The sequence below is a fragment of the Mchenga conophoros genome, linkage group LG3 (assembly GCF_057382185.1).
Source record: "Mchenga conophoros isolate Kocher_MC1m ecotype Shallow Benthic linkage group LG3, M_conophoros_male_GT1.1, whole genome shotgun sequence".
NCBI lineage: Eukaryota > Metazoa > Chordata > Actinopteri > Cichliformes > Cichlidae > Mchenga > Mchenga conophoros.
In genome coordinates this window covers 3,175,731-3,192,146 of record NC_140528.1, presented here as the reverse complement: position 1 = coordinate 3,192,146, position 16,416 = coordinate 3,175,731, and positions in this window count along the sequence as shown.

The following is a 16,416-nucleotide window of genomic DNA, read 5'->3' as shown; positions in this document are numbered from 1 at the left end:
TTTGACAGAGACACAGTGTGTTTATCTAACTTGGCTGAAGCCAAAGTTCTCCAGACAAATTCAGTCTGTTTCTGCCAAGTGTGAACTCACTGGATGAGCGCCAGATACACAGAATCAAAAAGGGATAAATTACTTTTCTTATGTCATGTTCCCGTCACAAACTGGCTCAAGGAGAGGGGAAGCAGGAGTCCACAGATGAAATGTTCCTATAAATAAAGTGGAATTTATTCAAACTTTACCAAAACTTCAACACATCAAATACAAGCAGCTCAGCAGGGAGTGGATGTGTGTTGCATGTGCCAGGTGGATGCAGAGAGAGGCCAGGGCCACGTTCAAACCTGAACACGCTGCACAGTGTTTTCTTCCATTTGTTAGGGATGAATGAAATGCTTCCTTGAAAGGATGTGTGCAGTCACCAGTGGGCGTGGAAGCATGTGCGCCCTCATTTGGTGGGTGTGCAAGAAAAGTCATCCTGTCACACAGCAATGCCTACATAAATCACACCACTCTGCTTAAAATAATAATGTTTAGTGAAGCAGGTGAAGCAAAGGGCTGCTTTTAATAGGCTGGGAGACCCAGGTGTGCTGCTTTAGCTGCTGAGCCTCTTATGACAGAACAGCGGAGAGTGGTAAGAAGGGAGGAGGGGGTCTGGCTGTGTTTGTGAACGATAGATGGTGTAACTCTGGGCATTTCTCTATCAAAGAGACGCTATGCTGTAAGGACATTGAGCTGCTAGCGGTTAGCATGAGACCGTACTATCTACCACGAGAGTTTACACACGTGATTATGATAGCTGTGTATGTCCCGCCCTCTGCTAACGCTGCAGCAGCCTGTGAGGTCCTGCACACTGTAACCAGCAGACTCCAAACACAGCACCCTCAGGCCCTTTTCCTGATCTCTGGGGACTTTAAAGATGATGTAACCATTTAATTATGGTTACATAATTAACTCAGTCATCTTGGGTCCCTCTGTGCCTTCTGGTATTCCTGCAGTTCTTAAATTATTCCTCCTGGAGTGCCTCAAGAGCTCCACATCTCTCATCTAACCTCTTTACCTCCGCAGACAAACGCTCCACAGTGGCCTGGAGAGTGGCGATGGTGTCAGAGTGGTTCGAGGCACAGTCCTGCAGTTCAGTCAAAGTGTTATCATGCCTGGCCACGTCGCTTTTTATGTCCGAAATTGAGGGCTGGATGCTCTGGTTCAAGGATGATATCTCGCCTCCTATGGTGGTAGAAATCTCTAATATGCAAGTGTCCAGTGCTAGTTAGTTAGTTCTAGTTCTAGTGGTTAGTGGGGCTTTATTTGATGATTCTAGTGTGTGTTACATTGTTGTCATATTGTTGAGTCGCAGAGCTGTACAGTGTTACAGTTTCTGTAGAGTCTGGTATAAGGAACTCAGATCCCTCTGTGAATAATGTTCACTGAAACTGATCTGTAGTTAATGAACTAGTCAGGATTTACACTAGAGAATGTTTCTGCCATTACATGGCCTGTATTTGTAGAGCGCTTTACTCGTCCCTAAGGACCCCAAAGTGCTTTTTTGCCCAAGGACACAACGACCGAGACTGTCCAAGCCGGGGCTCGAACCGGCAACCTTCCGATTACAAGACGAGCTGCCGACTCTTGAGCCACGATCGGCCCACATATTGTTGTCTTTTGTTGCAGACACCAAGTGTTGAGATCCTGTCTCAACCTCCTACATTCTTCCAGCAGGTTACACATTATTTTTTGTATTTGGAATCAAATATATGTGTCAGTTGGGCCTAGTGCAGGGGTCAGCAACCTTTAACACCCAAAGAGCCTTTTGGACCCGGTTTCCACGCAAAGGGTCAGGGTTCGGGAAAACACTGGGAGCCGCAAATACTTTGTGACATCTAAAATGAAGATAACACTGTGTATATTGTTTTTACCTTTATGCTTTGTGTGAACAACTACAGTGTGTTGCTTATGAAATCCATGAAGTGCTACAGAGAAAATTACATTTGATTTATGTAATGAACACATTTTGAGCTCTTAAAGAAATATAACAAAGGAAAGCTGAACTACAATGATCCATGTAGCAAACACAAACTGTTATATCGCCTTTGGGCTTTTGGAGCCTTGACCTGACTTTTAAAAAATAATTGGAAAAAAGCTCTATGCTGCTACAAAATGAAAAATAGATATTTGCAAAATTCTGCCTAAGTATGTATTTTACCTGGTTACTGCGTGTGGTGGGCGTGGTCTGCAGCGCCGCTGCAGGGGAGGCGGACGCACCTGAGCGGCACCCGCAATCACGCCTTAACGTCTGTGCTCTCTCTGCTGTTGTTGGTGTGTGTCGGGCTGTGAGCTGCAAAGCTACAGCCGGCTGTGTGCGTAAAGTGGTCAATAAAGAGATGCTGAAAAGCGCGTTCATGCAAACATCGTCGGGTCTGCCGTGATATGTTTACAACGGGACTTCTGCTCCTGAACCTCTGCGCACAGCGTCTGCAGGTCGGGGCTGTACGAAGTCACTTTATCTCTACAGGACTGTAAGCTGTCGTCTGTGAGGCGTGAGCGTGTTTGTTTGAACACAGTTCACGGTGGAGAACAGCTGCTGACATAATGTGGATCCGAAGATCCATAACTGGCCTACCTGGGGCTGAAAGTCTCCATAAATGCAGGCGTTTCGGCGGCTACACCGGCTTCCACGAGTGTGACGCTTACTTTGAGAAAATAATAGAATATAAATGTATTTTTATATTCCAATATCACAATAATCTTCCAATGTAGAACTACAAGTTAAAAAAGAAGTAACATAAATCAAATCCACTTCAGCTAAATACTTCTCATTTATTTCCATCTTACATGCTGTGACTGCAGCCATTCCCACATCTCTGTGAATGGGACTCATGGACATGGATCAGTGGTTGTTGATCAATGGTCCTGAGAATCTGCATAATTAAGATGAAGGAACGGAGCTCCCAGCCCATCGTTCCTGCAGCTGCTTTCAGTCTTTATGCAAATGTCCTGTTTGTAAGACTGAAACCTGCAGCTGAGACTGAAGACGTCACCTGATGATGACGACACGTTTCTCCCACAAAACGCTGCGTCCAGATGAACAGAAGCAACAGACTCACTTTCCTGGATGATTGAGATGCATCAAGACTTCATTGTGTGTTACTTCTCATTCAGCACAGACACATTATTCCTGTTAGGTCATGTCAGCTGTCACTCAGTACAAGCACAACTGTGAACAACACAAACTTCTCTTCAATGTGTCACAGAAACACTAAGTGTGAGAGCCTGTATGACACACAGGACAGACTGTAAGCTCTGCTGGCTGCACAGCACTTTGTAGCAGTTTTCCAACATGTCCTCCACCCGTGATGTCAGTGGTGGGACCCCAGTCACAGCACTCAGCACCACCTCCTTTAAATGTATTTTATAGCAGTTCCTCCCGTTACTCGGTGCAACGCTTCTTAAATGTGTTTTTGCAGGATAAAACACAGCAGGTGGTGTAGAGAGGACGTCAGCTGACGGAGCAGAGGGAGGCAGACTGTGGATAAATGACAGAGTGAGAGGAGAGCAACCATGACAGAAGCACAGGTGTGGCAGATAGAAGTGGCTTTATAGACACTTATTGTCAGTCCTCGTGCATGCTGTGGAAATAAGTGTCTGTGTCACGAGGTGACATGTGAGCTTATCTTTGGTCAATAAAGCTGAACGACCAGTTTTCACTTTGCTTGTTACGCTTGTTTAGTGACGTCTGGGTTTCTGTGGAGCCCGAATTTTGATGAGTTCTGGTGAAATCATCTGAGATCATCTGAGCATCGGTGAAGAGTCAGCAGAGAAAGTGTGGGACAGAAGTTTGCTTTGGACACATGGACTGAAATCAAAAAGTAACAAACAGGATTTCCAATGGACAGTATGGAGAAGTGAAAGTACACAAAGGCTGTGCTGGAACACGTGTGTTACACTTTTTGACAGCTGAGAACAAAACACAATATTTTGCATCATCTCTGCAGTGTCTCTTCTTTCCTCTGCTGTTGTGCTTTTAGCTCCAAACTGTTTCAAATGGTTTGTCAGCAAGCTGACCTCTGACCTCTGCAGTACTAACTCCTGACCCGTACAAAGAGCGGGCGTTTCTGACCTTTGACCTGCAGCTGTATGTCTCTCAGTCTCAGTTCTTCTCTCCGTCACTGATGGAGCAGGTGTAGTTGCTGCTGACAGTCAGTCGTTTGTTTTCTCAGAGTGAGGCTGAAGTCTGAACTGTTCAGAGCATCAGGTCTCATCAACGTGCGCTGCTGTAACGCCGCTTTGTCCTCTGAGATCACCAGGTATGAAACCTGAGTGCTGACAGAGCAGCATGTTCCCCCTCATTCACCTCCACCACCACAGCCAAGGCATGCTGGGAAACTGAGGACACACAGACGGAGAACTGAAGTGTCTGCTGTGTGTTCATCTCAGAGTCCTCACAGGTGACACATTAGCTCCAGAACACCAAGCCAGGTGTTTGAAGCCTGACAGGGATTCTTCCCATCCAGAGGGAGGATTTAGCTGCACAACAATGAACATTAGTGTGTAGTTTAGAAACACAGACTGTGCCTGCACTGCATCTAGTGAAGAAAAGTGTTACTGCCAGAGAACCAGGCTCCTTTAAAGCAGCTGATATTAAGGTTGAAAAATCAACAATAAGCTGATGTAATCAACGTTTCACAAAATGGTCAGCAGCTAAAATCTGGAGCCGTTCTTTGGTGGTAATTAACAGTTTGTTCTTGTTAGCTAATTATGTCATTAAAGGTAGCAGCAGAAGCCTTGTGTTGAAAGCCCATTCACTCACACATTCACACAGTATGTGTGTGTCTGTGTTACACTGTGGACATCCCTTCTGTTGGAGCGCCATCTTGTGGCAGGTTTAAGAAATGTTCTTCTTGTAAATCCAAACTGATGCACCTCCATAGCAGACTGTGGAGGCTTTCAGTGACATGAAGACTTGATTTATACTGTCATATTCTCCTGTTACACAAAGCACAGCACGCTGAACATGGATGAACTGAAACTCCCAGCATCTGACTGAGGAAAAGCACAAATCATTCTCACACTGACTCCTGCTTGATTTTAGATTTGCTTTCAAATCCTCACACTTTCATATGAAGCACTAAATGGGCTCCAGACTGTTTATCTCAGCTTCCTGTCAAACACACTGCTGCTCACACCGAGGCTCAGTTTACTCCTCCAGCCTGGCTTAACCTGCTGTCTGTTAAAAACAGTCCCACACTCCTCTGTTTAATCCTTCTGATCAGACTCTTTGATTTTGTATTGTTTTTACCTGAAGTTGTGTTTTTGACATGGTTCTGTCTGTGAAATAAAGCTCACACACACACTGCTACAGTCCTTCATACACTTAGAAACGAAGCTGCTCCTTTCCTCAGTGCTGACACATAAAGAAGAGTTGCTTTTATATCCAACACGTCTCTGTTCCAGAAAACAGCTTCAGCAGCCTCTGAGTCTGAACTTGGAGTTGGTTATAAGCCACAGGCCTGTGTGCACAGCAATGAGGAAATATAATGCAGTAAGTGAAACATGGATGTGTGGAACAGATTATCCCAAAGGTTGATTCTGTTCATCTGGACGTTCTCAGTGAAACATTTGGTCTCTCGGTCAGGTGACTCCTTTAGTCTCAGCTGACTGCAGCTTTCCAAACCTTTGTCACTGGATCACTCACTTCATCTCCAACGTGTCCCTGACACAGACAGCTGGAGCCGTTACAGCAAAATCATTGATCATCGTTTTTAGAACATTAGCTGGTGTTGGTGGGCAGGCTAGCAGTGCTAATTGTTAGCACTAGTTCTGCTGCTCTCCCTTTGTCTCTGTTATTGTTGGTCTTTAGTGAACAATAGAAAGTGTCTTCATGAGACTGTTGCCTAATGTTCAAATGTAGATAACACCACCTGCACCAACCTGTTACACAGCACAACCCTCTGGTGTAGCTTTGGCTGGAGCACATATTGGCAGCTCCAGTGACATCACCACTCCATGGTGACATCATCTCTACAGACTGTGGCTGTTACATATCCTCACCTGGTAATAATAAGACTGTCCTCAGCTGCACACAGCTCCAAGATGAACAAACTGAAGTAAATACAAATTAGAGTTACGATAGATTGAAATCTTGTAATCAGAGCTAATTCTTAGTGAAACTCTCACAACATCATATCATGATCCTGGGTTAGTGTCTCGGTCTCAGATCACAACATCAGCACAGGCTTGGCTTGGGTGAGGTATTGAGTGGTTCTTGTCCATGACAGCTGCAGGTACAGTGCCATCAGCCATGCTGCACCACATGTCTGCCCAGGAACATTAGTGTGGCTGAGTCTCATGTAAACATTGTGCTAAAGTGGTGGGAAAGTGGCTGCAAGCTGGCTGCACTGTGTCCAATACTCTCAGTATGATATCCACAAACCTCTGAGTGTCACAGAGTGGGCCTGTGCTCAGCTCACTGTGCCCCATTCAATTCTACTTGCATAGTTTTACAAGTAAAATTAAAAGTTGCTCAATGATAAGTTATTGTAGTAACAACTAAGTCCATGGTTATTATTTGTTAATAGTAGCTTAAAGCTTCTGCACCAATCATGGAGCAGCAGGTTTAGAGCATGTGGATCTACAAAAGTAAGTCCCAGTAAGATGGGCTGAGCCTTACATACTAGAAGAAACATGTCATTCCCAGCAGATGAAGCGCCCTTTAAAGCAGGATCTCACTTTAAACCTAAAGAACTTGCTATGAGCATGCAGTGCATTCATGCTTATTATTCATACGATTGTGGGGAGCTAATAAAGTGCAACTATCACATTACATTTTATTATTAAATTGTTGTTAACAATCCCTTCACTTCTGCTTATCTAATTCATGGTTGCAGGATGGCTGACAGCTTCCATTAGGCAGGAGGTAATGTCCATTCTGGCCACAGTGCAACCCACAATGTGTAACTGACACTATTATATTGCATTATGTCACATTGTTACATCTTTTTAATAAATGATGACAGTCAGCTGAATTTGCTGCCCCCTTGGTGGAGGACATCAGGATCAGCAGCTGCTGCTCCATCACAAACACCACAGAAGAAGAACAACACTGGATCAGATTATCTGGACGTGTTTGACAGGGACAGTGTTCATGTTCATGGACATCAGGACAAAAACAGACGATGGAAACCTGCCAGATTTGAGCTAAACTGCTCGTTTCCATGTGTAGTCCCTGGGAGGTCACATGACCAACAAAGACACACAAGCTGTGTCCCAAAACGTCGGCTGCATCCTCCGGAGGCCGCATTTGAAGGCCGATGACGTCACAGCCAGGCGACGAAGGCTGTCCCGATTCCTCGACTCCTTCAAATGCGTCCTTCATTCCCCCGAGTTTGAAGGATGGGTCGGGTGTGTCCTTCGTGGCCCACCATATCCCAGAATTCATAGCGCGGCCCAGCCAAATTTCAGCTGCCAACAATGGCGGCCGCTACTAAGTTTTAAAATTTAACGAGGGAGTACTACTTACTTACAATGAATTCCTTACACTATATAATTTTCCCGTCAGTGTTGGGGAATTCTCAATGGTGCTTGGTGCCATACCCTCAGGGACTTTAATGTTATATAAAAACACTGACAGCTCAATATCTGCCTCAGTCACTCATATAAAATTCTTCATAAATGTGACCCAGCCAGTCACTATATGGTAACATTTAAAAGAAACATAAATACTAATTGAACTTTCTGTGGGGATCATCCAGAAACTGTGGCACATGTCTTTTGGTTCCTCTACACAGAGATTCTGGAAGAATTTAGCAGTTTTGTTATTGTCCATATTTTAAGGGAGTTTTCTTTACGATGGAAAATGTTTTATTCTGTTTCTTTAAGTTCCCCAGGAAGAATGATAAATGTTTTTTTATAAAATATTTGTTAATACTTTTAGCTATTTTATATCCATAAATGTAAGTTTATTAATAAAACACCATATTTCTGCCTTTTTATAAGGATATGAATTGTACATACAATCAATTTCAGACTCAACCAACAAAAAGCCTCTCAGAACAATATTTATATGTTGATTTTTTTCGCCTACTCATATCATCATTTTTTTACTCCTGGTTCTGTATGTTCATGTTCTGTTCTTTTGTAAACTTCATCTGTTTGTATGTTGTATACTCATTGTGTTTCAATAAAGTTCGATTTAAAAAGAGGTACGTTCTAAAGGAAGCTTCAGACGTCACTGATCACGTGACTCTGGCCAAACGAATCAAGCCTCGACACGGTGCTTCTGAAGCAGCGCGTTGATCTTTCTGACACACGCACCGGAGCGTCAGCTTCAAGCGGACCATCACTACGTCTCACATCTAAAGGTGTCAAGGTAACTTTGAACTGAGTTCAGTCAATCTGGAGTTTTTCCAAGTTTTCTGTTGCTCTCTGTGAGAGAAGAGCGTTAAAGGCGGGGCTCTCCAGAGTCCAGCAAAACAGGAAACCACAGCTGGGTGTGTGTAAGTGTGCAAACCAATAGAATGCATCGTGGTGGGGGGGGCATCACGGGCAAGAAAAAAATAAAATAATCGGTCGTACCCATGCTTCCCCGACGTCATGCCAGCGCATATTGGGAAATTCGTAGGCACCGATCGGTTTTCTATCAGCCATTTGCTGGGAGTAAGGGCGCCCTCCGTTTGCCAGGTGCGCCTGCTGCTGGCGGCACAGGGAGGAGAGGGCGGGGCGGCGGGGAGTCTCTGGCTGGCTGGAGCGGCATCTAATAACCAACTCGCAAAACAAAATAAAAACAACAAACAGATATTATGATACAGACTTATAATCTGCACCCATGTTTTTTCTAAATTCTATAAAGTGAGCGTGAGAGCCCTCGGTGCGCCTGCGCGCTGCTGAAGTCAAAGTAAACTTTATTGTCATCTCCGCTACAGACAGTCCAGCATATAGAGAGACGAGACGACGAGGCTGCAGTTACAGCGGTGCAAGTAAACAAACAATAAATATAAGAAGAGTAAGAAAATAAATCTACACTTTAGGACTCGGGGTAAAGGATCAATAACAATTTAAATTTATAATTTACAGTTTGATGATTTAAAGTCTCACACAACCCGTCAAAAGGGGCGGGGCCGGCTGCTTCCAAGTAGAGCACATTTCATTGATAATGATGTAAATCCAAGCCCATCATGGATTCACGATCTGAATCCTGGGTTGTGTGAAATCCCAGAAATCAACCTTAGACAAAGTGAATCTGTGAACTAAGGTGTAGGTCTGTTAGGCAGGGCTGTGCAGAGAGGTTTAAAGGGGCGGGTGCTCAAAGTTAAAAAGGGGCACATTGAACCAGGCTGAATAACAACAACACACTTTCATCAAGAATCTAATATGGGCAACAAGGCAAAGCAAACGTAGCCGATGCTTTACCTGATGGGTACAATGTTGCTGTTGAGGGGTTGCTGTGGATAGTGCTGGAGGGCAGGCAGGGCTGGACTGGGACAAAAAATCGGCCCGGGCATTTTGACTGGAGACCGGTGTTGTGCCAAAAACTGATTGTCTGCCAAAAACTGATTTCCGGTATTTGCCAAAAAGCGATTGCTCATATTTAAAGTGGTATAAGTAACTTGTTGGGCTATAATATGTTAAACATATGTCAAATGCATCCCTTATGGATGACATAAAGTCATCTTGAGCCACAAACAACATTCGTGTAGCAAGATACAAGCCGCAATCAGTTTTTGGCAGCGACTTTTATATAACCTTTATTTATGCAGTAAAAAAAAATCTCATTAACATTAAAAATGTATTTTGTAAGAGTAAGTTGCCCAACAGGACAGCAGAAATGGCAGCAAATATTACAATAGTTCTGTAAAAATATTTTAAGTGGGGATAAAGGACCGGATTGGTTATAATGTAAGTACAAGTTGTAAAGATACTTAAAAAATAGATAATTTTTTAATTCTTTATGTAACCCCTTTGTATCCCCTGTTCACCGACGTCTATTTACGAACATACGTAAAGATATTACACATAAAAAATACACAGAAACACTGGAAATCAGTTTTTGGCAGACAATCACTTTTTGGCACAACACCGGCCCACCAAAAATGTGACGTCATTCATGGATAAAACCGCAAAGGATTCTGGGAACTTTTGGCAAGCGGTACTAGCGCATACAGGCTTTCAATTGAACTCAGTTACACAGCGATAAAAAGAAACACAAAAAATGGCAAGAAGCTAATTAACATTAAAAATGTATTTTGTAAGAAGTAGTTGGACAGCAGAAATGGCTCAAATATTACAATTATTTTTCCACTACTAATTAATTACCGTTGAGCTCAAAGGTTATATTAATACACGGTTAACGAATGTGTACTTATGACGACGATTTGTGAGACGAACAAAGGTAAACTTACGTTTGTTTGTACGATGGTCTTTCGGTGCATTTCAAGGTCCTGTACCCATCCGTCGGTAAACTGTACCTGGGCTTGTTGCAGTGACCTGAAGTTACTAAACTTCATGAGTGTATGCACTCACTCCAAGAACCGTATAATTATAAATCTGAGCGTGGCGAAAGTTGGGCAGCACGCTAACGTCTTTTGTCCCTCTGTGTGCTCGTAAGGGTCTGACCCTTTCACTCCTTTGATTTTTCCTCGTATCTTTTCTTTGTCTTTTCGTCGAGTCTGTCTTTGTACGGACCGGCATTGTTCTCCGTCGTTTTGTACATTCCTTTTTTGTGCGGCAAAGAAAAAACAAGAAGGTATTGGAACCGGAGAATGAACGTTTTGCGGTGCTGCAATTGCAAATGCTTGTATTTGATGCGGTACTTGGATTGTTTTGCCAGGAGTTCCCGGCATGCAATGCGCAAAGTCACGTGGTCTGTCAATCGCTATAGGAAAAACCATAAAGCCTTTGCATGAAAACAACTGCTTTGATGTACACTGCCTTGTTGGTATATATGTATCAATCTAATAAAGTTAAACCTACACCATTCTCCCTATTCGGGATTTTAAACAGTACATAGCGGAAACAAAAAGACTGCTTGGTAGAGTTAACCTCCTGAACTATCTACAACACATGGTGGAAACCTGAAATTAAGACCAAGAACACTAGAGGTGAGACATGATCATTAATTAATATTAAAATTAATAAATGACAGATTTAGGGATATTTTCATAAAGTATTTATTTACCAAAACAATAGAAAACAGAATGGTAGCACAATATATTTTGTTAACACAGCAACCTTTAAATATGAAAGGAGACAGAGAAAGAAAGGTGAGAAAGAAGAATAAGAATAACACTTAATTGAGTTTTTGATGGCATTTTACACACAGTACTAATACAGTATCTAGAAAATATGGGAAAATACTGGCATCATATACAGTACTTACTTCTGAAGAAATTATATGGGACCCTGAAAAACAGGACACAAGTGAAAGGACAAAGAACTGTGAATGGCAATTGATGGACTTGCTCAGATGATCACAGTACTGGCATCTTTATTCCAGAAAGGAATTAGAGAAATCATATACACTAGTACTTACGTTGATGAACTTAAAAAGTTGAATGGTCTCGAACCTCTTAAACAAACAATGTATGATCAGACCCTGACAAACAGGACAGAAAGGAATAAAGATTAGATGAATATTAAAATCTATAAAGGACAGATTATGATTGAATTGTATCACCGAAGACTATTCACTCATCAATAAAAGGTCACCTACAACACTTCCACAGCAGCAACACTGAACATATCTTAAGACATGGAAACCTTTATGAAGTGAAAGGACAGTGAAGGTTGAGAAAGAATTGTACTTAATAGATTTTTTCAGACGATGACAGTACTGGTATGCTTACTCTAGAAAAATGGTTGAATCATATTCCATATAGTACTTACTTAAAATGAACACACTTCAGTCCTCCTAAAATGACTGACAGCATCTGAAATGAAACAATGACAGATTAAGACTGTAAGAATATATGTTTATAAATGCCTAATACTCCAATCTCATATTTATTCTATCTATTAAGATGGACAAATTCTAAGCATTTACCAATCACTTGACTTGTTTGAAGTGAAGGTAGATACTAAATGTATTCATTTAGGCAATAACAATAAAGCTGAATCTAATATTAACAATAGATAATTAGGAATGTTTTGCTCATTTTTATTTCACCTCACCAGGTTACAAAAGGAGCTTTCTCAGCAGGTCACTCTTCTCAGCTACCCTGTCAATGACCATGTCAGAGTCCAATGACATGAGAATGTCCTTTTCAGTGGCCATCAGCATAAACATCTCCAGCTTGTTTGCAGACAGGCTGCTTCGGAGTCTGCTTTTAATGAAGTTGAGTGTAGAGAACGTTCTTTCACAGGCAACCTGAGTGAGGGAGAGGGTCAGCAGGTACTTGTATGCCAGCCCAAGGAGACGATAGGCATCAGACAGCATGTTGAACCGCCTGAGTATTTGATAGCAGCACAGTGGGCAATTTTTGCAAGAACCACAGCTTTCGGTCACAATTTCACTTTCTTCGTCCCATTCTTCAGATCTGTCCTTTGCTGTTCTGGTCGTGTACTCATCTACATGTGATGTCTTAAGCCTTTCCCACTGTTCAGCAAAACGTTTCAGTTCTGACTGAAGGTTATTAACTGTAGCCCTGCTGTCAAATTTAAGTAGACAGGCGCTGAGGTTCTGAAATGCATTACTTGGAAGAGAAACTGTTCTGACCTGGCTAAACTTCCTGGGGTCCAACCATGCCAAATCGGCAAGAAGAGGGCCATGTATGACAAATCGTCTGTGGATTGCTTCAATAACTGTGTCCAGGATGATGTTGTGCACTTTCACCTCATATGATTTCTCAGCATTGATTTGCAACTCATCTTCAGGCATCTCTCTGGCCATGCCTTTTCTCTTTTTGGCTCTCTTTTTAGGTAGTTCAGCCTCCACTTCCATGTCTGTGTTGTTCTCCCTCTCCTCTAGTTTTTGATTTGTCTGTTTCACAAATGTGTCTGCAGCTGTCTTCACAGTTGGAAAGTCCCTGGCAATACTTTTGAGGCCATCTTGTGTGGCAGTCACCATATGATGGGCAGAGAGAATGTCCATCCCCTTTGACTGGAGGTACTTTGACAGAAGAGTTGTTGCTCAAACACTCTAAGAAATATCTGTGCTGTTAACACAGTTTCATGCTTCAAGAGACTCTTTAAAGCCTCGTGCTTTGGCACAAACAGCTGGCTTTTCTTTCTCCCTCTTTTCAATGGCTTCCATCGTCAGCACTACATCAACGAAGAGGCCATCATCTGGTTTTCCAAAATGTCCAAAGATTTTCTGGAGGGCATCATGCTTGGCCCACCACCGTGTCTCACCTATTGGACTGAGGCGTCTGTGTCTTGTGTTTTCGGTTTGTTTCTCCCACAGATTAACCCTGTGATAGGACTCCTTGATGAACACAGCTATGTCATTAAGTAAATTAAAGAGTGATCCACTTTCAATGACACTTTGTGTTGTGTCAGCAATCACAAGATTAAGTATGTGTGCATAGCACCACACATGCACATGAGTTGGAGACTGGGCAGTCATAAGTGCTGAAAAGCCTTTGTACTGGCCCTGCATATTTGAAGCACCATCTGTTGCATTCCCAATGCACATGGCCTTGTCTAGATTCAGATGCTCTAAAACTCCGGAAAGCAAGTTTACAAAGTACTGCCCCGTGGATGCTTCGCACCTCACTATGGAGACAAGCCTCTCCTGCACAGACTCAGTAACATACCTGATGATTACTGAACACTGATCATAATCTGTGATGTCTTGGGTTGTGTCTAGCTGAACAGAAAACATCCCAGCTTTCTGGACATCACTGGCGATGCTCTCTTGAAGGAGATGGCCAAGTGCATCAATCACTGAGTTGACAGTTGTTTTGGAGAGTAGGGTGATGAGAGATCCTCTACCTCTTGATCCACTGGTCTGATGCAACTTCTTGCTTTTTTCAATGCAGTCATTCAAATGTTCTCCAAGGCACATATCATACTTGCCTAATAACACAATCCGTTCCAGAAAGTTACCATGATCGATGGTGTTATCACCTAAAGTGTATGCAGCCTCATTCTCCACATGCCTATAGCTGAGTCCCCTCTTCCCAAGTACTTTGATCACATCCACTATACGCTCTAAAACTTGCCGTCTCTTTTTCACTTGTGCTCTGTGAGCTGACAACTGACTGCCAGCAAACAAGCTCCTGATGTTGCCTTTTGAGCACCTTAAGAAAAAAGCTTCAGCACAGGTCTGGTGTGTGTTGCTCTTTTCATGCTCCTCTGTGCGCAGATGTATATGTCGCCAGTCACTCATGCCTGTTATAAATGTGCTGGTGTCAGTCAGCCTTGCAAATGCCAGACACACAAAGCAGAACAATAAATGGCGTTCTTTGCAATAAGTAAGCCACTTCCTGTTGGTGCCATCTTTACAGCTGAACACCCTCATCACAACTGCACTGCTACTGTTCTGCTGTGGGTGGTAATCTAAGAAGGCCTGTAATATGGCAGGTTCAGGGCGAGCAAAGTAATCGATGCCCTGGCTCTCACTCTCCTGCTCTTCCATCTCTCTCTCTCTTGCTCTTCCATCTCTCTCTCTCTTGCTCTTCCATCTCTCTCTCTTGCTCTTCCATCTCTCTCTCTCTTGCTCTTCCATCTCTCTCTCTTGCTCTTCCATCTCTCTCTCCTGCTCTTCCATCTCTCTCTCCTGCTCTTCCATCTCTCTCTCCTGCTCTTCCATCTCTCTCTCCTGCTCTTCCATCTCTCTCTTGCTCTTCCATCTCTCTCTTGCTCTTCCATCTCTCTCTTGTTCCATCTCTCTCTTGCTCTTCCATCTCTCTCTCTTGTTCCATCTCTCTCTTGCTCTTCCATCTCTCTCTCCTGCTCTTCCATCTCTCTCTCTTGCTCTTCCATCTCTCTCTCCTGCTGCTCCATCTCTCTCTCCTGCTCTTCCATCTCTCTCTCCTGCTCTTCCATCTCTCTCTTGCTCTTCCATCTCTCTCTCTTGCTCCATCTCTCTCTCTTGCTCTTCCATCTCTCTCTCTTGCTCTTCCATCTCTCTCTTGCTCTTCCATCTCTCTCTCTTGTTCCATCTCTCTCTTGCTCTTCCATCTCTCTCTCTTGCTCCATCTCTCTCTCCTGCTCTTCCATCTCTCTCTCCTGCTCTTCCATCTCTCTCTTGCTCTTCCATCTCTCTCTCTTGCTCCATCTCTCTCTCCTGCTCTTCCATCTCTCTCTCCTGCTCTTCCATCTCTCTCTTGCTCCATCTCTCTCTCCTGCTCTTCCATCTCTCTCTCTTGCTCCATCTCTCTCTCCTGCTCTTCCATCTCTCTCTCTCCTGCTCTTCCATCTCTCTCTCCTGCTCTTCCATCTCTCTCTCTTGTTCCATCTCTCTCTTGCTCTTCCATCTCTCTCTCCTGCTCTTCCATCTCTCTCTCTTGTTCCATCTCTCTCTTGCTCTTCCATCTCTCTCTCTTGCTCTTCCATCTCTCTCTTGCTCTTCCATCTCTCTCTCTTGTTCCATCTCTCTCTTGCTCTTCCATCTCTCTCTCTTGCTCTTCCATCTCTCTCTTGCTCTTCCATCTCTCTCTCTTGCTCTTCCATCTCTCTCTCTTGCTCTTCCATCTCTCTCTCCTGCTCTTCCATCTCTCTCTCCTGCTCTTCCATCTCTCTCTTGCTCTTCCATCTCTCTCTCCTGCTCTTCCATCTCTCTCTCTTGTTCCATCTCTCTCTTGCTCTTCCATCTCTCTCTCCTGCTCTTCCATCTCTCTCTCTTGTTCCATCTCTCTCTTGCTCTTCCATCTCTCTCTCTCTTGTTCCATCTCTCTCTTGCTCTTCCATCTCTCTCTCTTGTTCCATCTCTCTCTTGCTCTTCCATCTCTCTCTCCTGCTCTTCCATCTCTCTCTCTTGTTCCATCTCTCTCTTGCTCTTCCATCTCTCTCTCTTGCTCTTCCATCTCTCTCTTGCTCTTCCATCTCTCTCTCTTGTTCCATCTCTCTCTTGCTCTTCCATCTCTCTCTCTTGCTCTTCCATCTCTCTCTTGCTCTTCCATCTCTCTCTCCTGCTCTTCCATCTCTCTCTCCTGCTCTTCCATCTCTCTCTTGCTCTTCCATCTCTCTCTCTTGCTCTTCCATCTCTCTCTCCTGCTCTTCCATCTCTCTCTCTCTTGCTCTTCCATCTCTCTCTCTCTTGCTCTTCCATCTCTCTCTCTTGCTCTTCCATCTCTCTCTCCTGCTCTTCCATCTCTCTCTCTTGCTCTTCCATCTCTCTCTCTTGCTCTTCCATCTCTCTCTGCTGCTCTTCTGTCTCCTCTGTCACAGACTTCTCCACTTTTGATGATAAATCAGCTGGTGCAACATGGATTGGCACAATTTGTTAAGATTTTGAGAAGTTTGAGAAACTAACCTTAAGCATAAAAT